We start from the raw sequence: 15,009 nt of genomic DNA on the forward strand, positions 1-15,009 counted from the left end.
ACATTATCTTGAAAAAAAATATCATAAATAGTCCCTCTAAATTCATATTTGTAATGCCACTTATAATCAAATGAAGAACAAGTTACATTCACCATAGTAAATAAATATATATGAAAAGGCCCACCAAATCTCTTCAAGTAGAATGCTCAACCATAAGAGAGTGAGTACATGTGAGCTTTACATTATTGAGATAAGTCAAGGTAGATACTCCATAAGATGTTTATATTAATAGGTTTTATAAGACCAAAAGATAAAACACCATTATAAATAGACATGCTTTATTTTTACACAACTTGCTTATCATTAATCAACATATTTTGAGCTCATTCCTTCATTTATTCACCTCATTTTCTTGGAAAAACTTCTGGAAAGCATCTAAACTAAGCACTTCATCCTTCTTTGAATAGAAAACCTTTTTGGCAGTCGCTAATTTAGAAACCATTGTACCATCATAATCTACATCCTATGAATATTCATTGAAAAAATACATGTTACAATGATACAAAATTGCTCCAGAAATCAAATATTAAAAATCTGCAAAAATAGTGATATCCCAGCAAGACAACACTATTTTCTAAACCAACCTTCAAGTTAAGGCACTCTCTAGTTTTCTCAATCTCTTGTTGCAAATATGAGAAAGTACATGTTATTTCTATAATACAATAAGCAATTGCATGCCAAGGTTTTTCCATGCAAAGGAATTTCAAAATAATCAAGAGTTTTAGTAGCAAGGCATGTGAGCATTCCATACCTTAATGTCTTTTGGTATTTTTTATAATAGTGCTTGCAACCTCAAATATAAAGGATGCAAGGTAAATACAGAAAGAGAGTTGCAAGCACCACCAAGTCAGAACCCATACAAAGTGCCAAAAAAGTTTATCAAATTTTTGTATTAAAATTTTTCTTTCTAGTGGTTGGCATGTCATTGTTTGATTTAGCAGCAAAATCTGAGCAATGATTTTAGTAGCATAGATTTCTAATGAAAAGATATTATCGTATAACTCAACATAACGCTAAGTATTATTTCCAAGCCATTGTACCTGTATGGATAAGAATCTCACCACATCCCATGAACAAAAGTATCATTCACAGGAATCAGCTAAATCAAGTGAAAGCCAGTCTTGAATGACAAGTCAACAAGTAGTTTTAGGTCCATAAATCCACCTACTCCTATGTCATCATTTGTTCTAAGTGCAAAAAATGGAATTACAACTCCAGCACCATGCCATGGCATTTCTTGCAATGATAATTGAAATGTTGTCTCCAATAAATTTCCATAATTCCCTTCCAAATGGATTTTAAGTATTAATGTTAAACTAGTTGTTCCAAAGAAGTTCTAAAAACCTTACCCTGAAGCCATCTAATAGAAACATTATTGTAGCAGATTTCCTTGGAGTAGAATCCCAATTAAGCTCTCTACCAACACCAATTTAAGGAATAATGTTTGAGCTTTTATCCTTGACAAAATACTTATATGTGCACACCTCATAATTAAGAAAAACATTTAGGTGAAAAATTGAGCAATATGAAAGCAACACCAATCATATGATGTGATATGTATAGCAAAATAGCTCAACAACTCTATTGCCAGAGTAATTTTTAGATTTAAAACTGCCAACAGATACTTAAACAATAGTCAATAGTCTCTCATCAATCATGTTTTGAAAATGTCATATAAAAAATGATATGCACCAAATCAAAAACATATTTCTCTGCTTAAGGAATATTCAATGGTGACAAGAAAAATGATTATAATCTTATATACCAAAACTTTCTTCAAAATAAGAAAAAAGAACTAGTACTAATCAAAGGATATCTTATTGGAAATTCATCCTTTCTAATTATACAATCAACCTACCAGTAAGTATCTATATAAAACAAGAGTCTAATAAACTTCTTAAAATTCTAGTTTCCTAATGCTGATGCACTGCTAGTCAAGAATGCCTACAACCCTCAAAATTTATCAAAGCCTTAACTTACAAAACCCTAAAAATGAATAATTTACCTAGTATGTACATGCTTTAGTGTTTTGGTGAAATCTAATTAGAACATGATGAAAACCTGACCAACATAGCATATGCTATATACAACAAAAACTTACAATTTTCCCACTTCCCATTTTTGGACAGCAAAGTATGAAGTGGAAAAGGATAGAGTCTACACAATCTCAACACAACGTTGTCAGATACAGCTGGCACAATAATATAAAATAAATAATCTAGTAATCTAGGTCCAGAGAACATATAAACATCAACCTTACCCCATGATTTGAAATGTCTCTAGATCTATTTAAATCCAAATTTTAAATGTCACTAAAGAAATTTAAAAGTTAGGAGAACGAAATAAAACTAACCTTGCATGTTGAAAGTCTCTACATGGACATCATCTTGTTGAATAGTTTCTTTGAAATCCTCAAGCTTCTCTTTGTTCTCGTCTTGGTGGAAGATGACCTTCTGAAAGGCACTTTTAGAAAGTAGGGATGCAGGGGCTTATCCATCCTAAAATAGATTGAAATTCAAAAAGCATAATTTTCTTTCAGGATCACTACAAAATAAATGTCTCTAGCCAATGTTATTTATTTAACAACCACAAATCTATTAAGACAACTTAAGCTTTCTAGTCATTTGGGAATAAATTTATGTTCCATGTGGTCACATCCCCTAAAAATTATTATTTTAGTGACATGGGGAGGGAAAGGGAAAAAATTTAGAAACTTCAAGGAAAAGGTAGGAGGTGGCTAGGATATGATTGGACATCCCCCAACTGTCTCAGGGATGGCTAGCTAGGAAATAGTCATTAAAAAAAATTCAAGCACAAAACTAAGAAAAGAAAAAAGGTCAGTTTGGTGGAGAAATTGATTCAAGTACATCAGTTTGTCAATGAAATTATGGCACTTATAACTATCAAAATATTTTTTCCTTTGACAATGGTAGTTAAGTTTTAACATCTAAAAAAATTATAAAAAAGGGATTGTCAGCCTACTAGTCAAACCTAACATAAACTTTGCAAGTCATTTTAAGACTCGTGTAATTTCTAGAGTTGATTAGTAATATAATTGCCTTTTTGGATTAAACTGTGTATGCTTTTTTTCATCTTTTCAGATCATACTACATGATCCATCATTAGGATGAAGCAATAGATAGAGGAGAAACAAAAAAGAGATAACTGCAAACTTAGGAGTATAAATAGAGGCAGGGGGTCAAGGGGGAAAAACCTAAAGACTAAGAAAAATAAAATAAAATAATTTATTTTTTTCCTAACAAAGACTCAACAAAACTCCACCAATTGAGAAAATGGTGAAAAATATATAAGTTTAGGGGGAAAACTAATTATCTTGTAGTTTATTTTAAATTAGCTAAAAATACACACAAATAATTAATTAGATATACTATTAACGTGTTTAGCCAACAAAATAAGTAAAATGTGCATCAAAGTTCACTTTTGAATCCAATGAAAAAGAATATTTACTTCAAAGTAGTTAATGTTCTTTTTAGATAAGGTTCAAACGATCAGGTTTTTAATGTCGAAAACAAAACAAACAAAATTTAGTAATTTTAAAACATTTGAACATTCAAATAACCTTAAATGCACCTGTTACGTTTGTTGTTTGACCAAACAAATCTGTTTCATGCAAATTCATTAGTGTTTTTCTATTTTTATGTTTTGGAAGATCACTTGTATTTTAGAGGAGATCGATAGTTCTAGAAGAGCGATGGTGCCATAAGCATGGTCTTTGAATAACAATACCGATTTTGAGCACCAAAAGAGAAAGAGGAGAAATTAGTTTAATAAATTTGGAATATGGATATAAGTTTTGATCCAAGAATTGGGATAATGTCTTTGATGAAGACTAATGATGTGAGAAGTTGTATCGCACTAAGACTCTAAAGAATTTTTCCTAAATTAATAGGACTTTTGATTGGGCCCATTATCTTCTGCATCATAGTGGTACCAAAGCAAGGGATTAGATCCTTGTAAGGTGAAGATGGGTCCGACAAGGTCAAAGAGGGAAATGCTAGACTTCTTGAGTAATGGGAAGAAGAAAAGAGAGGAAGAAGAGAGAAGGAAACAAGAAGAGAAAAGAGATGAGAAAATGAGGCAAGCAGAATTAAGAAGCATAAGACAAGCACTTGAGGCAAACATGAGGAAGTTGGATGAACCTATGGAGTAGGATAGGAGGAACATTGAGAGATGGGAAGAACAATGTAGACCAACTTTAGGAGATATTTACCCCACATTTATATTGTATCTTCATCAACATCTGGCAATCTTCTCATGATCTCTGTGTAGCAATTCAATCATGTGAATCCTCCTAAGGGCCTTACTTGTGTCACTTGCACAAAACATCTTAGTAGCTAAACCAAACCCAGTCTCCAAAGAATAAGCAAGTAATGAAAGTGAGGTATAGAATTCTTCCTCATGACTTCCTATAATACAAATAAGAAAAAGATTATTTTTATCGTGTTTTTTTCTTTTTGCAATATAGATTTCTATTACTTCACTAAACAAAAGAGACCTGAGTGACATTAATCTTGCACCTTGAATTTTCATAGTAGTTAACATAATTGTATGCAACAAAGCTTCACAACTATCCTGGTCCACACATATGATATAAGGAAGGCAAGTTTTACTAGAAAAGAAGGCATTGAAAAGAAAGAGAACTCAACATGAAACCATGTTCAAAAGGTCTCAGTAACAAAAGATTATTTCCAAAAGACATGGCTTATAACTTCCTCTCTTCCATATCGCCAACATGAAGAGCATCTAACATCACCAACCTTTTGAAGCTTTGTCTTCCTAACTAAACTATTTGCTACACACCAAGCACCCAAAAACATTTTGACCTTGAAATAATATAAGGACTCCTCATCAACTACTCCACTTCAACATTTTTCATCCCTTGTTCAATAAGGGGATAAATGTCAAATCAAGTATCATTGAATTTTGTTTTTCATTAAAATTTGTTACCATTTTTTATTGGACTTATTTCTTTATGTAGTCCTTTCATAAGATAACTTCTAACAACATGTACATATATTTGTTCTTGTCAAATGGTAGCCTCAAGAGATGTTGGCTTAAAATACTTGACATAGCATCTTTCAATCAATGTTGTTCATAACTTCATAGAAACCACACTCTTGGGAGAAATGTATTTGTGAAATTGTCCAAAGTGATTGTTTCTAATTTACTGTCCCTTCTACATCCCATTACTTCTAGCCACATTCTATGATTTGTCACCCTACACAGTGAAAGTGGAAAAGTGAAGATCTTTGTAATCCTCCACAAAGTTTTATAGGTAAGAGATTCTCTCATCTAAGACTTTGATTTGATAAGTTTCTACAACCATCTAATCTATAATAGATACATTTTCTATTAGCAATTTGTTCATGCAGTTCCCACCATAATTTAATTGGTTGCCTTAGCTAATATTGTTCTCTCCCCTCCTATTATTGCTTCCCAAATAGCGTTGCTCAAGATCATGACATTCACTCTCCCTTGTAAAATTAAAGAATGTTGCAAGCCATATACTTTGATATTGCTCCCTCAGCTTCCCTATCCATTGTTATTATTTTAGTACACAACCCTCAATTCATTTGGTTAGTCTCTTGGTGCATCCCAGGGAGCCTTTGCAGCCTCTCCATTTATAATGCAATAGGAAATTTCTTGTTTATATTTTTTTATGAATAGCCAAGTATGAATCCATTATTGATCACATCCATGAGCCAAGAAAGTGACTCTAGTACAATAGTTACAAACCCAACAAAATTTGATATTTCTGATTGAGAAGCCTAAGAGAGATAACTGGGTCCTGAACCCAATGAATTTAATCTAAACATTTATTCATAGGAATAAGACACTATCAAAACCAAGCTACGGTGCTATCAAAATATATGTGCAGGTTGTACAAAAAAAACAAAGAGACCTTTCTAAGGAGGTACAGGTGCCAACTCAAACTAAAAAGGTCTCCATATTGAAGCATGGCTTCTACATTTAGATTTAGTCTCCAACTATTCATAGAAATATGCATTAAATAACTTTTTGATGACATTCCGTAGTCTAACACCTAAGATCATATACATAACTAATTTTTTACAAAATTGCTCTTATGTTTTTCATGTGGACAGTTAGTTTCTTCACAAACCCTATATTCACAAAAAAAGAAATGAATATAAAGATTCTTGATGGAGATGGAAATGGTCCCAATGCACACACTAAATATGGCATCATGGGGGACACAAGGTATCAAACTAACATTAAAGCTTAGTATCTGAAAACATCATCAAAAAGTACACAACACTTTATTCATTTGAAAACCAAAAAAAGGCATTTGATATCTTCTAAAATAGATGCTTTAGATTCCATAGTAAAGTGGAACATTAAAACTAATATATCATTCTCTATATTTTCTAGTGAGGAGAGAAATGGTACAGTTAATGCAAATTGCAACTAGAAAACTAGTCACCAAAAACATTTACAAACAAAATCCAAGCATGTGAATGTCTTGCAAGAAGGAAAACTCACTAAACATATTGCAAAGAAATTGGCCTCTTACTTACAATAGTAACTTTAAATTATAGATTAGAAATATTTAATCTAAACACATTAGTGACAAGGAACAAATCAAACACAGAAAAGAAATAGTACATGCCACTTGACCAAGCCCCTAACTCCCTAAAATGTGGGATTTCTGTAAGAAGCAATCATGTTGCACCTTGCCACACAACAATAAACATATCTTAGAACCTTATTTACATAGACTTACATAAAAACAACAAGGTTGCACCCTGCCACACAATAATAAGCACATGTTATAACTTATTTGGCATAGCAATTAATCCCATAAAATTGTGAATGTCACTTGATCAACACTTCAAAACAAACATAAAGTAAAAGGGAAGACATAAAAATATGAATAATGTTATTTGCTAGATAAATTGTTTTCCTTAATTGGACCTTCCAATCATGTTACAAGTTATACATCTCTCGTGTTCATGGTAGACAATAAACATTATATGCAATACACACCTACTTTGCAGAAGAAAAAAAATTTCTGTGGACCTGGGATGACACGATTTGGATAGAGTACAGATCGATGCCCATATTTCACCAACATTATCATATTGAAAACTTCAAAAAATTTATGGTGTGATGAAAGGTGAATTAGCATATTTATGAAATATCAATACCTATTTTACAATACCATAGGTTTAATAAAAACATAGTCTCAAAATATAGAAAGAAACAACCAAACTCAGATTCCCTATCCCAAAATAAGTACAAAGCAATGTTGTTTAAACAGTAATCCAATTCTAACTAGTAAACTATAAGTACAGTTCATGTGGATTTTCAAATTACAATAATTGGAGATAATATAATATAATTCATATAGTAAGGAATTTTCCACAAACAGGCCATATTACATTGCATAATTATTTATAAAACAATTTCTCATCCTTTCATCCCCCATAAATTACCAGCATCCATGGATCATTCCTAGTCCCTTGATAAATGTAAGAATAATTGGGGTACATTTCACAAGTTAATTTTGAATATGCAAGACTACTCCTTCCCTATCATAAACTTTTCTTTCTTTTGATATGTTGATATTGCTTTGATTCTTTATGATATTTTCCTTGGGCTCATGAATAGTGAAGCTCATTAATGGGTTTGGAGAAACCATGGTGGCTCTGAAGCAAGCGTCTTATCTTTTCACTAACTTCAACTTCTCATCAAACTGTGTTGAATTTATAGATATCATGGATTGGGGGGGTGCTTATGGGGTGCATGGGTAAACTATTTAGTGTCTTCTAATTTAGTTTTGAATTATTTAGTGTCTATTAATTTACAAATTGCAAATTATCTTCCTTTTGTAGAGGACCTTGATGACCCTGCAAAGCTTGAGCATGTTGTTGAATCAACACTTGATACTGAGGTAATGGGAATATATTTTGTTTTTACTTTAGAGGGTGTTCATTTTTTATTACTGAATTTTGTTGGCTTTGAGTTTAACTTTTAATGTGATGATTTGTAGTTTACTCTAGGTGCTTCTATAAAAGCATTAGAATTAATGTATTCATCTCATCATACATATAATTATTGTTCACAAATAGTTATTGCTAGATTTTTTTTTTGATGTTGATGTTTAAATCTAGAATATAGTTACACAAGGAAATAAATTACCAAAGTTAAGTTTCCCTACGTTTTGTCATTTTGAATTTCTATTCTGTTTAAGATTTTGACAATGTAAAACATGACATGGAGAAGTAGTGCCATCACCTGTAGCAATTTTATATGTCACTTTGTTTTCTTGAAAGAAATTAGTTGCATGTCTTCATTACTTTTATAGCTCTCGAATACAGTGAATTGGTCTAAAACTGGATCTTATAATGCATCTTTGGGAAACAAGTACAATAGCTAATATATTAAAATGAATCCCCCACTCTTGATTATGGGATTGGTCAAAGCATTGGTAGCTAGAGTGAAATGACTTTATTCCAACTACTTTCCCTAAAGCTAATTTTTTTTGAAGCCACCAAAAAGAACTCAGGGCTTGTTGATGGGGTGAAGTCTTTCTAGACTCTCAATTTCAACCCATTTCCCCTAGCTCTCTCAATATATATGTAAAGGATCCTTTTGTGAAACTTCTTACCCCCATCACAACAATGTTGACTATATCAACCATGTTGAGTATGTAATGTCCCTACTCGCAAGGGCTTATAATATTGTCCTATTTTTTCCAAATAATCAATTTAAAGGTTATTATTGTATTATTAATTATTCTTTATATATGTATATATTCCTACCCAATCCATTACATTGTACGTATAGGCTAGGTCACCCAAGGATTGGACAAGGAGACCGCATTAAAGGCTTGACAAGACCTTGGTCCTCACCTTTCAAATGAGTGCTTTCCATCCCTCACCATGCCTAGATGCTATACCATACCTCAATCCTCGAACATTGTGGTGGGGTCCCATAGCTCGATAAACCTAAGCCCAAGAGTTAGTATATTCTCCTCTGGCCTTAGGACTCAACCCTACTCTCTTATCCACCTAGTTCTTATTGATTAATGTAATTCTTGGGATTGTTTTCAAGTCATTATCATCTCTTAGTCAATTACATCAATTAGATGTTTATTTCTTTTATTTAATTATGTCAAATGAAAGAAAATGTTCATTCTTTTTTTGATAGGTTGAAAGAAAATGTTAATTATTAATACCTTAGTATTTCTATATAATTATATCACCTCATTATTATCATAATTAATATTAAACAATATTTAAAATAATAAATGTTTACCTTATCTCCATTTTCCTTTTCAAATAGTCACAACCTTTCATAATACAAATCCTTTAAAAAGTCACAACACTTCATAGTTGTAATCTATTTGAAAAATCACAACACTTCATAACTAAAATCCTTTGAAAAAATCCCAATAATTTATAATCATAATATTTTTGAAAATTCACAACCATTCATAAGTATGACCCTTTCAAAGGTTCACATCCTTTCAATATCATTCATACCTTTTCAAAAATTCACTTCCTTATTTTCTTCATGATATTACTTCCTCTTCCATTTTTCCTTTTTGAACTCCTGCCTTCTCCTCTGCCTTTTTCCCTCTCTAAAATAAACTCTCCTTCCTTTTATATCTTAATTTGAAGGATTCATGTCTATTTGTTAAATCTCTCTTGACTCTTCATTAGATTTAGTTAATTTATATTATTCTGTTATATTATTTATTTACTTACTTACTTGTGTTTATTATTATTTATTATGAATTTCTATTTAGAAATTTAATATACTTTCTACAATATTGTCTCTTGTATTTAATTTTATTTATTTCTTTACTCACTGAAAATTTATTATTATTTTAAATTATTTAAAATATCATACTAATATTATTTTAATAATAATATAGATTAAATAATTTTTTTTTCTTATTTTATATTTTAGCATTAGTCTTTATATAAATTTATTATTTATTTAATAGCATTGTATTATCTAATAAATATTAAAATTCTATCTTAAAATGGGGATATGACAGTCCGCCCTTCTTCAAATTGCTCGTCCTCAAGTAATTATATAACTTCTTTTGTTGAGTTGAGATTTATATTTCTTTTAGTCCAAATTCTCAGGTTGCTATCATGGATATGTTTGAATCATTTCTAATAGTCATTAAATTTTTTAATTATTCTTTCACATAAATTATTTTTCTAAATCCCCTTTAACCCTACAGGATGGCAAGATCATGCTCTAATACCACTATAATGTCTCTACCTGCAAGGGTTTATAATATTCTGTAATGCCCCGCCAAGGGATCCAAAGAATTAACCTTAAGTTTCACTAAGTTTGGCAACAATTTTTTTTTTTAAAACATGAAAGTAAAACCATTCATAACATAGTAGTGAAAGCAATAACATTTAAGAACTGATAGTATACATAAACATACATAACAGGTTACATTCTTTAAGGATCCCTTAACGTTGAATCACATCTAAATTAACTATTAATAAATCCATCTAATACAACATCCACATGAAATAATAATGAAAAGTCCAATGTTCATTAATTACATTTCTGAATGCTCAATCATCCACTGTACATGCCATAGGGTATGAAAGGCTTAAAAGAATATACATATGTGAAATAAAATACATCATCATCCTAATTCTAATCCATGATGCAACAAAGTAAAGCTAATCACATGTCATACATGATACATCATCATAAAATATAGCCATTTATCATCAAAGATAATTAACTAAGTGCACGGTTCCTCCCAACCGTAAATAGCATCATTAGACCATCGTGGGTCCTAGCCATCCCTCCATGCGTAACATTCCAAATCACCAAAGAGATCATCGGTATTATCAAATAGGAATGTCACTCCTAAAAACATACTACATCATATGCAGAAAGTAATCTAACATGCAAAATAAAGCATAAGATAACATCATCTAACATATGCAAATCATCAATGAAAGGATACATATCCACCATCATAATCCAAGAATGCATCAGCTACGGATCTCATATGGTAAGAGTGAAAAAGCACTACCACCTGACCACGTGGTACCTAAATGGTCCACTCCCACTGCACTGAGGAGATAATCTCAAGTCTCAAACAGGTTATCAATATCACAAAGCATAAATACTCTCTAAGTCTAAGAATCCTAAAAGTATACTAACTCAAAGGTTCCAATCAAAAACTAACATCTAAACCCAGAGGCACAACAAAGACATGTAGGAAACCTACTATGCAAGTGGGAAACTTTCATCGCACGGATCATGCTAGAGTTACCCTAGTAGTCTCCCAATAGACCCCAGGACCCTAGTGATCCCTGTGCGGCCACTAGTATCCTCTCATACAGATGAGGCATACTACAGAATGCAAGGTCACAACCAAGTGTTCTCTTTACTCCCATCCTAGTTTGTACCAACACTTGAGGCATGGGCAAGAACAAAACAATTATCTTATTAGGTTCAATTAAGTCAGTATTAGGTGTGAGTGTTTTCACTTATTAAGACAACTTACAATGAGTTACCCTAGCAACCTCTTAGGGCCCCGACCCCCATTGCAAGCCACTTCCCATCACTACAAGTAGATAACCTACCCTAAGCTCATGGAATCATAAATCTCAAAATCACAAAAGATAATCCCCAATATAAACATCAAATTTCCATGAGTCAACTGAAAAGCATCCATAGATAATCATGACCACAATAGTTCTCTATTGGCAACTGAAGGTATCCCTGATAATCACAAAAATCATTGGTTCTTAATAAGCAACCAAAAAGCATCTCAAAATAATACTAATTGAAGACTCCAAAATGGTTGAGTCAAAACATGTCACAACATGACATCATCAAGATCAGATAAACAATTTCAATTCCATCAAATGACTAGAAGGTACCCAAGTATAATTGATCGATGACTCAAAATGGTTAAGTGTCTTATACATATGAATCTCAGCTTCTCACAAGAAGACTAGAAAGCAATAACAATCAGTAAATACAAACATCTTCATAGAGCATACCATCACTTAACCATGGTTGGGTTTATAAAGATCAAAATCAAAAAGACATCATCATGACATCACAATCATAACCCCCGAGCCTCTAGTAGACGTCCTATAACTGGTCAACACTAGTCAACCCAAAACCCAAAATAAAAAGCATAGAGAAAACACAATGCAAGCACAAGTTTTGGTTTGCTAAAATTACATAGCTGAATAGAGTGTGGAGGTCTCAGTTTTCGTTTTCAAATTTAGATATTGAGTGGAGGAACATTTTGTATGTTTTCCTAACCCATGTATTGTTTTGATGGATTAAAGCTTTTCCCTCTAACTCTTAGAATTCAATTTTCTAAATGTTATATTTTTATACAACGTTATTTGAAAATGACCCCCATCAAAATTACATTGTAAATTTTCAACATGAGAAATTACCAATTCTTTTCATTACATCTTTCCTTCACAATTCGAATCAATTAAATAATTAAATTAAACCTATATTGTTAGACTATATTATTATAAAATAATTTATCATTTTTAAAGAATGATCCATTAATTGAAATCATTTTTAAATATAATTATTATTATTTATTAATAGCATATATATATAATTATAAACATTAATAATAATAATAACATTTTATTAAAAAAATCAAAATATAAAAATTGAATTGCATCATATCATAAAATGATTTATATCAATGAAATTATTGTCTCTACATTTTTATTTATTTTTAAACATGGCGCAGGCTTATTAAAGCTGCTGCCAACACATATGAATGGTCGTGCGGTCCTGCCTCTGTCGTAGGGCCTGCGACAGCAGGCATGGATTGTCGGTGATGTTAAAAGGGGACAGGGTGGGTTAAAATCCCCCCCTCCCATACTTTAGTATATATTATTTTATTTTTAAAACATTTTTTGAAATCACTTTCCTCAACTACGATTCAGATTTTATAATGACATTTTTCGATTACGATTCAATATATATATATATGTATGTATGTATGTATGTATGTATGTATGTATGTATGTATGTATGTATGTATATATTTATATAAATATATTATTATTAAATATTACTCTGTGTGTGTGTGTGTGTGTGTGTGTGTGTGTGTGTGTGTGTGTGTGTGTGTGTGCGCAGATTTACATGATTTTAAAAGAAAGAGAACATCACATAGCTTTTTTTTTCAAAACAAAAAGGGCTTTTTAATCTCTTAAGATTTTTCTTTAAAAATAATTGTTCTTTAAATTTGCCCATTAATTCTTCTAATAGATTTGACTATAAATTTTAACCCTAGCTCCATAATTTCATCGGATCTACACATGAGGGGTTTCTTCACATAAGGAATTAAATATCAATGACAAGATTAAAACAACTGGAACATTCACACATAGAATCCTCAGAAAGCATTCAGAAGATATGAAGAAAACAGGAAGTGCAAGAAGCGAAAATAACATAAGCAAATCACAAGTGTCTACCTGGACACTGATGCTAAATCACTTCTCCTCAGAATCCGTAGAGAAAGCTCCTTCCTTCTCCCACGTTCTTGAGTCCTCCAAACACGCTCCCTAAGCTTCTAAGAGTGCTTGAATATAAAGAACTCTCAAGAAGCACCTAGAATGTCTCTAGAAACAACCAAAAGGTGTTGACAACTAAGCACGAGCTTTTTCCAACCTTCTAGATGAGTCACAAGGTTGTAGACACCATGTGCTTAATTTGTGCACTAACTCCTGTGTTGTTGACATATGTGCAATCAAAAGGTGTGTTTACTCTTAGGTAAACTTATAACTTTTATTTTAATTCTTTTACTACTTTTATTATTATTATTTATTTGTTACTTTATTATTATTATTGATTTTAATTTCTTTTATTTAATTCTTTTTCTCAATTAATTCCCATTTAATTAATTATAATCAAAATATCTAAAGATCATGATATTATATTAATTTTTCCCAAATAATTAAATTATTAATTAAATCTTTTAATTTAGACTTAATTAGTAGAAAATTCACCATAGTCCTCCAAGATAAAATATGAAAACCCATCATAGAACAATTCATACAAAATCAATCTAAAGGGTTAAAAATCACAAATTATCTCATCCGACACATTCGAAAGGTAAAATATCCAGATACTTGTCCTACCTCACTAAGACAAATGGTTTAGGGGTTTAGGATTTGGACTTGAGATTTTATCTCCCCTCTCTTACCATTGAGACAGTGCAATAGGGTATGCTCATCCTGGCAATTCAGAGAAGTCGATACCCAGTACCTACAACCTACATAAAAATCATGCATGTACATACTATATATATATATATATATATATATATATATATGCTAAACTAAGTAGGCAATGGCAGGAAGTGGTGCATCGTGATGATCTCGACTAGCAGGTGACTATGACTCCCTTCCTTAACCACATCAGAAATGCGATACATAAGAACAAACACACACACCATACACATGCAAGTATGGGGTAAGTATCCATAATAAAACACATGTGATATTAAACCATCTAACTAATCATCATCAATAACTGAAAGCAATGTAATAATCATCATGCATACATGAAATGTAGAGTCTAAACAATCTCATCATATATTACTGAATCCATAGCATAATATCTGATAGTCTCAAAGAAATGCTACTAACCATCAACATAAAACTAGTCTAACATAGTTTGATAATAATAACAACAATGTGTCCAAAAAAAAATGTAAACGAGGGCAGGCACTACATATTCTCCTTTTTTTCCAAATAATCAATTCAAAGGTTATTATTGTATTATTAATGATTCTTTATATATGTATATATTCCTACCCAATCTATTACATTATACGTATAGGCTAGGTCACCTGAGGATTGAACAAGGAGACCGCATTAAAGGCTTGACAAGACCTTGGTCCTCACCTTTCAAATGAGTGCTTTCCATCCCTCAGCATGCCTAGATGTTATACCATATGTCATTCCTCGAACATTGTGGTGGGGT

The sequence above is a fragment of the Cupressus sempervirens genome, chromosome 1 (assembly GCF_028749045.1).
Source record: "Cupressus sempervirens isolate cs-2001-9-10 chromosome 1, ASM2874904v1, whole genome shotgun sequence".
Classification (NCBI taxonomy): Eukaryota; Viridiplantae; Streptophyta; class Pinopsida; order Cupressales; family Cupressaceae; genus Cupressus; species Cupressus sempervirens.